The sequence below is a fragment of the Diadema antillarum genome, unplaced genomic scaffold (assembly GCF_040938485.1).
Source record: "Diadema antillarum isolate AM-2024a unplaced genomic scaffold, OU_Dant_1.0 seq00000826_RagTag, whole genome shotgun sequence".
Taxonomy (NCBI): Eukaryota; Metazoa; Echinodermata; class Echinoidea; order Diadematoida; family Diadematidae; genus Diadema; species Diadema antillarum.
Window position 1 is genome coordinate 267,149 of NW_027271703.1, and position 13,434 is coordinate 280,582.

Here is a 13,434-nt window from a genome sequence, read left to right on the forward strand (position 1 = left end):
AGATTCCAAGATACACATGTATTTTTTAAACAAGTAATCTACACGGGGGAGAACGAGTATGGTGATTACGGTCATCAATGTATGTTCACTTTTGTTTTCTTGTGTTTTTTTTAAGCATTTTGCGATCATTATCTTATTTCCCTTTTTTCGGGATACATTCTGTCGCACAAAGTAGGGACGACACTGAGTTTTGCACTAACCAATCGCTCGCCCCTCAGACTTTATAAGGAATGGTCAGGTCACGGGGTCAAGTGATGAGCAGTAACGTGCCTTGGAAAATTGGCCGTAATATTGTGTTAATCTGTTTGTTTGATTCCCGGCTCACAAATAATGACATTATCACCATTATACACAACACCTATTCATCAGCACTTAGCCTGTCATCGTATAGAGGCCTACTAAAAAAACAAAACAAAACAAAAAAAAAAACAAAACAAAAACAAAACAAAACAAAAACAAAAAACAAAAAACACGCCCGGATACATACATTCGTGAATGAGAGTAAAATCAGATATGGATGAATGAGTGGATCAATCAATCAATCAATCAATCAATAAAAACAATTTTTTGTAAATGCGTAAATAAACATGTCTCATTTATATATACAATTACCTATGTGCACAAACACGCACACAATACATACATACATACAAACATTACATGATGTACATTCGTGCACTTATATTATTTTCACATTCATGTACATAAATTTACGTCGTGTATGATATGTCCACTTGTGGGCAGCTACGTACGGCTATTACCTTGAAGGCGGTTTCTTAATTCGATTCTCCTCGAATTTCCGGTAAGTCTACCTCTACCGCCATTTATAAATAGAATGAACGTCACATGAACGCATAAAATAGTCTATCTTACCCTTCATGGACTAAGAAACCTACGTTAACAAATCCCGTCTTTCTTTCGCTGAATTAGACTCTTCTATCATCGGCCCTGCACTTGACAGTCATGAAGAAGCTACACAGAACAGATCATGATTGTCTTTTTTTTTATATCGCATTTTTCTCCTTCACACTTCACGTGTATAACGTATTAAGGTAAAACTTTATGTATGTATCAGTTTGCGATTCGAAATGATTAGTATAATTATGTATATCATTCAAGTGAAACAAACTGGTTTGTTGAATGGAAAGTGTAAATAAATGGTGATTGAAGCATATACACTGGCGCTGTTTTTGTTGACCTCCAAAAGGCTTTTGTTCTGGTTGACATTGACATTCTACTGGAGAAGCTTGCTTCTACCTTAGGACTTAGGGGTAAACTTAGGGTAACTTAGTTGACGGTACGTTATCAGAATTACCAGTGACTCATGGGGTACCAAAAGGGTCTACACTTGGTCAGATATTGTTTTTGTTATTCATAAACGATTTGGTAAACTGCTTTGATAAATGTTCGAAACATTTCTATGCAGACTTTAGACGGTCATGTACTTTTCAGATAGAGATCCAAAAATAATAGAAAATTTACTCAATGAGGAATTACAGAAATTAAGCGAATGGATGAAGCATAAGTTGAAAGAAAACAGCTCAAAGACTGTTTCTATGTTAATCGGTACAAAACACACGCTTCATAAACATAGGACACTCAACCCAAGAATAACGAAAAAATTTATATCTCAAGTTGGAAGCTATAAGTATATCTAGCCATTATCATTGATTCGCAGTAAAAATTGGACTTACATATTGTAATGTAATTATGTAATCATGTAATTATACTACAGATGTATTGCATAATTGATGAAAATGATGACAATTGTATAAAGTATACTACTGGTATTTTGTACTCTGTTAATAAATTGCAGAAAGTTGATGTACTTGAAAAAAATGGCATACAGAGAATAAATAAATCAAAATCAAAATCAAATCAAATCATATTGTGTAATTGTGTGAAAAGATTAGTAAGATAATAAGAGTGAGAGGATTCGTCAACGAATCAACTATGAAATTACATATATGATTCTATACAAAACCAAAATTTTTACCAAATTTTGATTATAATGACATGATCTCGCACTCAGCAACCAAAGCCCATGTAGAAACTTGGCAGAAACTACAAAACAGAGCAGGCAGGATAATATGCAAAGTAAAGTCGTTTGAACATAAATCAATAAGTGAAAATCATGATAATCTAAAGTGGAAAACTTTAGAAAGTTGCAGCACACGGCATGTTTATCTGATGATGTACATAATTCTTCATGAAATGGCAACTACTTATTTACGTAATAATTTAATTTACAAAGAAATCGGTTACTCTTTAAGACAATGTGAGAAATTGACTTTACCGAGACCTAATTCTCAAAATTGCAAACGTACATCTTTACATCGTGGCTGTAAATTCTTCAGTGATCTTAGACAGTACAGCAGCCTTACTGATTTCAATACAGAAATCAACAAATTGTAAATGTAAATTTTGAACCGTACAATAGTAGAATTATTCGAAATGAATTGATGAATAATATGTGTTATGTATGTACGGTTTGTATTATATTTATATGTACATTACCCCATAATTATCAGAGAGTTAAGATTAGTACAGGGAGGGGAGGGATTGCTTTGAGGGATTGTTTAGTGATATGATTTCAGATTATGTTTGGTATGAATTAAAGACATGTTAGTTATTATATAGGTTCATAAATCTTGTACCCCATGGAAGTTTGCCATGTAGATAGATCTAAAATGGGATATCCACCGTTACATGTTATCATCATTGTCACATGTCAACTTGTTTTATTGTGTTTTGATACTTCAATCTTGATTCATGTTTCAGTTATGGCATGTTCAACACTGTTTATCTTGCAAATGATTTTATTGTTTCGGAAATGAAAACAAACAAACAAGAATTATACATAATGTCTACATAGTATACACATCAACTGAGAATGGCTTTTGCAATTTAAGTTTACTCATGACGCAATATACAAGATTGGTGAAGACCATCCTCTAGAATGATGACATGATTGTTTGCTTTTCTGCGTTTCTTATTTTTCTTTTCATGTTATGATGATGGTCATTAAGAAGAAATATAAATGCCCATTAAATTGCCATAAAGAAGACACCATTAAATCCGTCGTTGAAGTTTATTAGAGTATTCCTTTCGGACTTAAAACTTAAGTACTTCAATATCTCCAATTTCGCTACATTCAAAATACACAAATTCGTGTAATGCGTAAATGTACAACCCATCGACTTTTGTTGGTAGAGAGGTCTTATACAGTAACTATTTAGTAAGTATCATTTAGCAGTATGATAATGAGCAAAATCATTACACTGATAAAGCATTTCGGGAATACATTCTTTTGATATGAAGTATTTTGTCAGTCTGGTCATTTACAGATCTTTCACTTCTCACATAAAGCATTTTTCGTTTTACCCGCTATTTTTTTAAATGCTTGTACATAATGTAAGAGACACTGCTAGTACCACATGCACTACTTTTGTGTGGTTGCGTGCGTGTTTGTGAGTATGTGTCACATTAATCATGCCCAAAACTAAAGAGCTAACCACAGTTTGGTCAATAAGATGTCCGAGTGCTATTCAATAGCACTTGAAGAGTTTGTTTGCAAAAACCGATAAGTCCATTTTTGAAGATTCTGAAGGACGGTCTTTGTCATAAAGTACAAAATAATACCTTTTAAATGATATATTGGTCACTACATATAAAGGTATATTTTTGAAGTTATGGTCAAAAGAAGCAAAAATTTCCTTATTATTCTCCTTATATTTCTTGACCTTTAATGGCAAATATCTCCATTTGACAAATATGGACTTATCGGTATTTGTAAACAAACTCTTCACTTATTGACCAAACAAAGGAAACATAAATAGGCAAAGTGGAGATAATGAGTCAATGCAAGGATGGCCATTATCAAGCGAATAGCAGTTTTGTTGATAGTATAATTTGTGGCTGAGTGGGAGTGGCAAAATGTCTCTAGTCTGCCTTTGTTAAACATTTGTAGATATGTGGATTAAACCAAAAGCCTAAACTCACAGGGGTGTCGGCAATCATATTCGGCTCTAACAGGAAACCGAAACCCAAAGAGAAATGTGGATTGAGTGAAAGCAGCAACATAAAACATTTTAGTGAAAGTTTGAGGGAAATCGGACCATCGATGCAAAAGTTAATGAATTTTTAAAATTTGTGAAAATTACACATTTCATCAACTTCATACTGACATAAAGGGTAGCAATTATGGTTACAGCTCGTTATTCCAAAGGTTCGTTATTCCGAAGGCTCTTTCTTCCTAAGATTCGTTATTCCGAAGGTTCATTGTTCCGAATTTCATTATCGGATTAACCAATCTTCGGGAATGACGAACCATCGGAATAAAGCCACAAATTTTCGGATTTATAACGAACCCTTTTTCATTTTCGGATTAACGAACCTCTAGGTAAAGGGAATTTGCGTGTTTCGGATTAACGACCCTTCGGAATAACGAACCTTCGGAATAGCGAACCTTCGGAATAACGAACAGCACCCGCAATGATTCCCCATGCTTTTTGAAAGCGGTTAGTGAATTGCTCTTTCATCATATTGGAAATTTTGTAAATTGGGTTTTTTTTTACCATACTTATAATCCAAAGCATAATTACGAAATCAGGACCAGAAAAGACTTATGGTATTTTAACAAATGGAAGAGATTTCGCCGTACCTCATCAAAATTTTAGAGGCGTATACAGTAATGAAAAATGATGTCTTTACTGCAAACAGCGATCAAAATGACTTCACTATAAAGTAAGAAAATCGATCCAACTTGGCACCTTTACGCGTGACACAATATTGTAGCACTTTTACGGGTGCAACTTTGCACCTTTCGGATCGATGAGCACATTTAAAGATGCAATTTTGAACCTTTAATGTTGCTTACAGGTCTGAAATATTGCACTGCCAATAAAGGTGCTACAATATTGTGTCACATGTAAAGATAAAGGTTCAACCTATTTTTTCTTGTAGTGTTGGTCCTATAAAAAAATCAAAATTTAAGAGTAATCAAAATGGTAAAGGTTTCATGAAAATAAGACTTGATTTGACTTTCCAAAATAACTTCGACCACGTCGTGATGTGGAGGCTTATTTTTGAAATTCAAGACTTTGATCCTTAAGAAGACGTTCTTACACAAATAACCATAATTGCGATGAGGTGGAACGGCGGATGATGTTTTCCGAGTGTAAATTCCGCTGATGCAAATAATTTACATAAATGAATAAATTGATTAATTAATCAATTGATAAAAATATATAATAATGAATAAAACATAAATGATGAAATAGAAAACAAATAGAAAACACACCAAAAAATCATCAAGGCATATGATGGCTGCTGCAACAAGATAGACCTCCATAGCCGTTTCTCTTTCCTTGACAACCCAAAGAAACTAGTCCTGTTATGGGAACCACGGCAACGTAGTAAGTTGTGAAATTCAATGTAGGAACTTTTAGTGAGGTCAAGAGAGTTACAAACGCCCCATCGGGTCACGGGTCGCCGCCTCCCACCACCCCCCCCCCCCCCCCCCTCCTCCCACCCACTACGAAAGTCTACACATATAAATATAAGAATCTCTTCATATGCATGCATGACATTAATAAAAACATTGTTTTTTCAGGAATATGAATAAATATGAAATGTCTATCCTCATGCGCAAGAACCTAAAGGGAAAAATCACCATGTTACCTTTTTCGACTTTAGTTATACATTGTATATCATGGACACAGCAGAACACCTGCAGGCTCACGAAACATTGTCATTCATTAAACAAGAATAACAGGGTTCCCAATGACTTTGGCTGTAACATTGTAAAACTACAACTGTATCACTATTACTATCACTATCACTATCACTATCACAAAAAGAACTGTAGCAATTTCATACGAGTGAAAGCATGAAGTAATTATGCCTCCGATCAATAGGTCCTACACAGAAATGTCCTGATTAAATAATTTGTAGTGGAATCCACAGATTAAACGCCACTTCCGGTAGCGAACCGGGAAAAAAATAACGATATTCTGTATAATTAATGAGCTTAATATCTTAATCTTCAAAGAAACCATCCCCTTTTTCGGTGAAGTTGGCCTCTCTTCGTCTTTGATTGATGTAACTTTGCGAAACATTTCCATACTAAAATTCCTTTTAAACGAACACGTCTTCAAATACATTTGGTACGAGTCGCATTTTCTTCTTTTTTTGCAGTGCAAATAATTCTTTCCAAATTGAATTTGTTTCGGATGATTTGTTTCGAAATTTTATAAACTGATTAAGAATTTTGTGTGGGGGAAAAAGTGCGGTGATTTGTAAAAGCAGGAAAGGCCTATTACTTTTAAAGAAGAAACAACGACAACATAAGGAAAACATTTGGAGTACGAAGATAGTCTTTCTGTCTTCTTCTAGTGCTCCTATAGCACTGCCTCGAGTGGTGGCGATGGTTGGGGGAGGGGGAGGGGGGGAGGGGTTAAGGATTGGAAGGCGTGGTTGTGGTAGGAGTCTGGTCTAAAATAGCCTTTTGCCAAGGCCCTCTCGCTGTATGGTTAATGAAAACTTCAAAGAAAATAAACAAGGAGTGAAAGAATGGAGAATGCATATGTGATGGCGCTGTGGACAATATCAAAATTATCAAACCACACCGGACTGGAAAAAGAATGTGTTATAGTACGCAGGAAACACACACATTACACACACACACACACGCGCGCGCGCACACAGACACACACACGCTCACACAGTAATATAAGGCACAGTCGAAGTTAGGTGCATTATCCCGTGTGAATCACTCCATTCTTACATACAGCAGTGTGGCTAAGACTGAACTAATTTCAACAACGCTGAGAATGACCGCGGCAGTGATACTTTACTTTTTCCTTAAAAACTTCCCACATATATTCCTCCAAATGTGTGCACCGCACATTTGAATTACAAAGAAAAATGATAATTCATTAAATATTCTACCGGGGGTTTTGTTTTTGCATTTTTAATATTTTTTTTTTGATTTGTAATGTGTTCGAGTTTTGTTTTGTTTTTTTGCGATAACGCTGAGGAGTTTGTTGATCTTAATATTAATAACTTTACCATGCAGAAAAGAAAATGGACTATCTTAATCTGGAAGCAGATTTCAGTTTAATTTATATGATAGTGATGATAATTCAATTAATGGCGCAAGAAGGGTAGATTATGTGGCTGATGCTGAATTTAATCTTACAGTTAATAAAGTAGATTCCAGTTTGAGCTTAACCTATCAATGCACGAAGTTTATCATGCAATTTTGATAAAGTTTGCAACTTCCTTGCGTGGCTTGATTTTTCATTTTCTGTAAAGCCTCGGTAACACCGGAGCCGAATCAGCTGCGAATCCACCCGAATACACGTATTCGGATTCGGAAATCGCTTAAGTAGGATGATATAAATAAACCTCAAACTTTAATAACAACTTTAATGCAACGTTTTCACACAGAATGATGCACTCTCTCCTCATTTCAGGAATGTGTTCACTTTAAACTCAAATATACACACCTATCACCTGAGTTTTAATAAAGTTCGTCAGTGGAAATGTTCTAGTATAAAATTAAAGCAAACTCTTTGTCATATAGTTCCAGCTATTTGGAATGCAATAAACCAAGATAATAAGCAAATTAATGATTAAATTCAAGAAGCAGTATTAAAAAAATGCTATTAACCGACATCTTTTAATGTTTGGTTTTAATTTTTCTGTTTTGTGTTATGTTTATATTTTGTGTTTCTTTTGTATAAAACAGATTTTTGATCTCTGAAAAATACTTGCCCTGTTTAGATTCCATTTCTTGATAGCTTGACAACGATGTACGCTTACAGGCCTTATTGGCTTTTTATGTGTACACCATTTTCATGTTACCTCTTTCCTGTTGTAATCTGTAACAATTTGTCTGTAATCTTGTTGTTGTTGTTGTTTGTTTGTTTGTTTGTTTGTTTGTTTGTGTGTGTGTGCTTGTTTGTATGTTTTATCTTGTTACACTGGATATTATTTTTTGTGTGTGTGATTTGTGTTTATAAGTGTACTCATAAACTGTTTTATCGCTATTTTGTTTTGTTCTTACCGCTCCTTTACCGCTCCAAAGACTCAATAAGGATTAGTCCTTGGCAGAAGTAAGCGACAGTGTCGACATCGAATCAACTCAAACTCAAAATAAACTCAAAGATTATCGCAAGGGGTAAATGCAATTTCTCAGACGGCATTCGCGTAAAACACGTCTGCCAAAATGATTACTAGAGTGAGTAGTAAAAGCGAGACAATGGAGTCCATAAATGAATGAAACAAAGTTTTACTCAGGAAAATTTATTTCGAATAGTCCTAGGTGCAAAGCTTTGTCTCTTCTGTTTACTTAGAATGCATTATACAGTATACTTTGGATTGTCAAAAGTCGTGTGCTACAAAAATATGCACAAATGGTTCAGTTTTGTTTGTTTTGTTTTTGCCGGTGGCGTAACAAGACCTTGTATCTCAAATTTTGGTAAAATATAACTTTTTAATCAATATTACGAGATCATAAAGTTATATACGGTCCGAATCCTAGCTGTCTTACCCCAAAACTGAGGCCACCTTGACATGTAGAAGGAAAGGAGATTCTATTTATTATATCGCTTTGTCTGCCATGTTTTTCGCTCTCCTGAACATTTTGCATTTTCAGTTTTGGAGTTTTGTTGCCCAAAGAGCCACTGGTATAATGTTCAGAAGTCTATAAGAAGAAACAAATCTGCTGAAATATTTGTTATTCATTATTTAAACTAACAGGGTTGTCATAATATTTCATTTTCCAATCATTTTTTCCTCCCCACCTCTCGAGCATTTATTTCATTCTCATGAAGTTTGTTTTTTCCTGTTTTGAAGGGAAAACAAAATATTCAATGTGTTCTTTAGGAATTTGTTTATAATGGCGGTAAAGAAGATGAGTAGCTATGAGACTTGGTTATAACTGAATGGTCATTCCAAAAATATTTGTTACATTGAGCAAAATACAGAATTTAGATGAAGATGATCATCGAAGTGTTCATGATGCTTAGTCGATTGCTAAACTAACATCGGGCAAAATCATGTGCAGAACATTCTTTTTTTTTCTTTGTTGTCTGATAGCCATGTTTACATCACAGATCACTAAAAGCTCGCTACAGAAGTGATACAGCTACGACTGCTCCAATTGCCATGGCGATGAAGCTAGTGGAAAGAGTGCCCCCTCCGTTGCAAAGATCCTCCGTGCAGCAGTTTGTCGAGCAATGGGTCTCGCCCTGCTGTCCACTTCCGCATTCGCCCTGAACCGTGCACGACTTTGAACTATTCCAACAGGAGCGTACAGCGACGGACAATATGTCATTCACAGTAGTAAAACTCTTCTATAATGGGTGACGAAGGAATAGAGAGAAAGAAAAAAAGTTTGTAAGTATTAGAATCATGCAATAAAGTGTCTCACAGGCGCCTCTATAAAGCTGCCTCAATCCCAATACATAACTTTGCACGAAGGTAGACCTCTTTTTTCTTGGATGTGCATTTTATAAGGAGTGCTCCCATTATTTTTGGATTGCTTATTATAATATTTGCAAAAGAGGATTCTGTGTTTTAGACGTTTCCATAAAAGGACATACTCTATTCATTGATCACAACATTAACGTGAGAAAGATATCATATATATTTTTCAACAATTATGATATGTATCATATGATATGCAACATAATCTACTTTGTCAACTGTTTGTCTTCACAGATACAATGCTGAATGTAAGTTTAAGTTCTAATTTGTTTTTATTTTTAATGGACGGAAAGGACGGTTCAAAATTCAGCCCTAGCTATGGCTGAAATGAGTGGAGGAAATGATAATAATAATAAAATGGAACCAAACAATGACGAATTTGCAACTGATTGACAAATTGCCCTACATCGACGTCAATAAGTCAATCCATTGCAATAAAAAAAATACATCTCGGCGGAAGAATTTCATGAATTTGAATAGTGACGAATTTGCTTTGTAAAATAAAATATCATTATCTGACAAGAACTGGACTTTTTTTCTGCCTTTATAGATAGAATACGCCTTGATTAAGCCCCTTGATGATTATTAATGAATGCCTCTCATCGAAGATAGGAATGAGTCTTTATCAACCATATAATGCCGGGGGGGGGGGGAGAAACAATTAATGTGCCCCTACACTATATTTTGATTTGCCACTTCTACGACCTTAACCCATAAACCAAAATTAAAGTGGTGACTATCCTCTTAAAGTTACAAACATTTTGATATAACTTATCTACGTCTGATAATGCTGGTTGCCACGGCAACCGTCAACTGACAACCATTATATCAGTTAGGTTTTGCGTGTTTTTCTGTACCAATTTTAGTTGACAACAGCATGCAGTGTCGTTTGTTTATCACATTATCAATCTGCAAACTCAAATTTCCAATATTATGGAAATATGAAATGTGACACCTGCTAGATACATGTACCTATCGGCAAACAATACATATACATGATAGGTCTTTTTATATTGGAACGAATAGGGCCCCCGTGTGGTGACCTCGCGAAATTCCAACCATAAGAAATAGTGAAATTTGATTTGCTTTTCTTTCGTGGCAAATGCCAACATGACTCGTCAAAGATAAAGACTGATGAAGAAATTATAAAGGAAAAACCATGATATTACCATATTTCTTATGTATTCCTTTATATCTTGGTTAATAGCACCCTCAACGGGTGACCCTGAGAGATTACAAATGTGTAAGGTCATGTAGAGTTTGAGTTGCTCTACCCATGTGCCAAATATTACGGTGATACATGAAATAACAAAGAAGTTATATAGGGGCATGCTGTCCCCCTCCCCCCCCCCCCCCCTCCCGACCTTGGGCTTCGAAGGGTCAAAATAGCTTTGGCTTTATAGGGTTAAAGTACATTAGGTTCTGCAAAAAGTAATACATCATGCGTATCAAAACAATGTATTTGATTGTACCATAAGATTTTAGGATTAAGAAAACGGAGAAACCCCTTAGCTGTAATTCAGCACATGTATCCCCCTCCAACCCCCCCCCCCCACACCCCAGATCCTTGACGATGTCTTTCGTTCGCTTGCGTAATATTGGAAGACCCGGTTACTTTACCAGACATCCGCTGGTGCATTCATCCTTCCTAATGCCAGTGGAATTGAATGGTTCCGCACATCCGCGATCGCCTACTCCTTCAGTCAGCGAGCAGATGTAACACTGGACTCCCATCACCGCTTCTACGCGCACTAGGGCGAGCAAGAAATCAAGTTTATTGAGAGCGAATTTTCCTTTAGTTCACAATCATAGGACAAAAATACGAAATATCAGCCAAAAAAAGATTTGACGAAAATACGACAGTCCATAATATGAGCATACCCAATCATGGTTGTTATACGTTATTTCTACAATTGTGACGTGCACCTCAAAACGAACATAAAGTCGCACACACTGATTTTGCGTGAGGACTGAAATAAGTGAAATGGGTCAACCTAGCCGACTTGACTTTTCATAGTTTCTTAAAGAGCGGGTCTTATTTACATGATGCTAAAATTTGGTATCATAAAACGGGCAGGAAAATGTGTTTTTAGCAGTTTATCTCGAACATTTTTGGTAGAATAGTGTGATTAGGTGTGTCTTTAGAATCCCTTTTTCATTTCTGAAAAACCTTGTCCACACTCTTCATTTTCAACTCTAATAACTTTTCAAAGGATAGTGCTACTGCTTTGAAAGTTGGCCTTAATTATGGACAGAATGTGTTAATGAGGCATGTTTAATTTCAATTTAATCTGATAATCTCTTCATTGTTGTTACTCTGGTGGTTTACTTCCTGTTGTTTGTCCCATTCATCGCACAGCCAGCACGGTTTGGTAAAGATTAGGCGCTTGAATAGACACTGTACTTCAGAGCCTCTTTTCTCAGTTCCCACTTTTCCTGAGTTTGTGCTTTCTTTCCAATATTTAGATAGGTTAGGAGAGTCCATTTGATTTGAGTTATACATCATTTTTAAAGCTTAAAGTGTGTTTCTTTCAGAATATGGTCTCAACTGAAAATTCATGTCTGGCGACTTTTTGTTTGTTTTTTGAGGTGCAGGGTCACAATTGATTATCGATAATCGACAAATCGGGCAAAGTTCAGCAGGAGGCCTCCTAACCAATCTTCTGCGCTATGGACTTTGTATAGAAAGTACGATAACTATACGACACGATCGATCGTCACGCATAAAACGCTTTACCTACGAAAGCGAAAAAATAAAGATACGAACGACAGTTTTTTGGACGGTAAAAATCTCAGAATTTTCACGCTCGCTTGCTTCACTCGCTCGCATCTAATCGTTATGCCATTCTCTTGATGTTGCTGCCAGTAATTTGTCGTTACACACCGTCATTTCATAATCCATGTAAGGAAAACTTACAATGCTGCTCAATGACTATGCTGTGGAATGTACCACACTCCGTTATGTAATGTAGTCCCCATTAAGTTTGCAGACTGACAGCGCGCGCACACACACATACACATGCACACACGCACAGGCATACACACCCTCAAAATTACTTTTCCACGAGGTGCCCCCCCCCCCCCCCCCCAAGGTCGTGACCCACGGTACGCCACTGTACTTAGTAGTAGTTGATTGATTGATTAGCAAGAGATGAAAATGCAGGGCCAAACAAGTTTTCAAAAACAACAAAACCACATTAATGAGATGCCTGTTGAAAGTGAAAGCAAAATAAATTGAACATCATTAAGATGGTGCAGCTTTTATCGTTAAGCTGTAGGCCTATGTATGACGTAGGGTTTGCTTTCGTGTTTTATGGGCAGATAGGTTAGGGGTAGATATAAGGCGCAGTAATGATATGGGAATGGAAACTTTTGACAAATCGCGATTGTTTGACACTTGTGTAAAGAAAGATAATACCATTGATGTTGGGTTATGTTTTCCATTAGTTTCACATTAAACACTTAATTTCCGGCTTTGCTTTCTTAAAAATGGAGGACTGCATATGGGTGGAATCACAAGACGGACGAAGGATACGAAAAGAAAAGAAAATGTAAGCCTTTCTTGTTGTTGTTGCTTCGACAAAGAATACATACTTGGCTTTTGAATGGACTTATGAATGCATGAATAAAGAAATAAGTAATATAACAAACGAGAGTACAATAAATAACTTATGTTGATTTTTTTTTTTCAGATACGAAGGTTATTTTGATGTTATAAGAGGCAGTTCACATAATTATACACACTTTGTTCGTAACATCTGCACAGTCTGTTACGTGTACATACAAAACGTTTATTTGCGTCATCCCTTTCGAAGATCCTTAAGAAGATCCGTTAAAAAACAAACAAACAGTGGAATGAATGAGGAACTAAGAGGGATAAATTGGCAACCAAAAGTACATACATAAAAAAATGGCGAGTGTTTTGAATGCAACAGTTAT

The 13,434-nt window shown here is 35.9% G+C and overlaps 1 long non-coding RNA gene across 1 annotated transcript in view; it reads right to left on the reverse strand.

Annotated features, from left to right (window-relative positions):
• Window positions 1–9,032: 9,032 nt before the first annotated feature.
• The window catches only part of LOC139740025 (uncharacterized), a 30,119-nt gene continuing 25,717 nt past the window's right edge, over window positions 9,033–13,434 (reverse strand). Inside the window, exons 3-4 of the long non-coding RNA XR_011711536.1 lie at window positions 11,116–11,246; window positions 9,033–9,362 (exon numbers count right to left, since the gene is read on the reverse strand). This is a non-coding gene — a long non-coding RNA (uncharacterized lncRNA). The remainder of the gene's footprint in view (window positions 9,363–11,115; window positions 11,247–13,434) is intronic.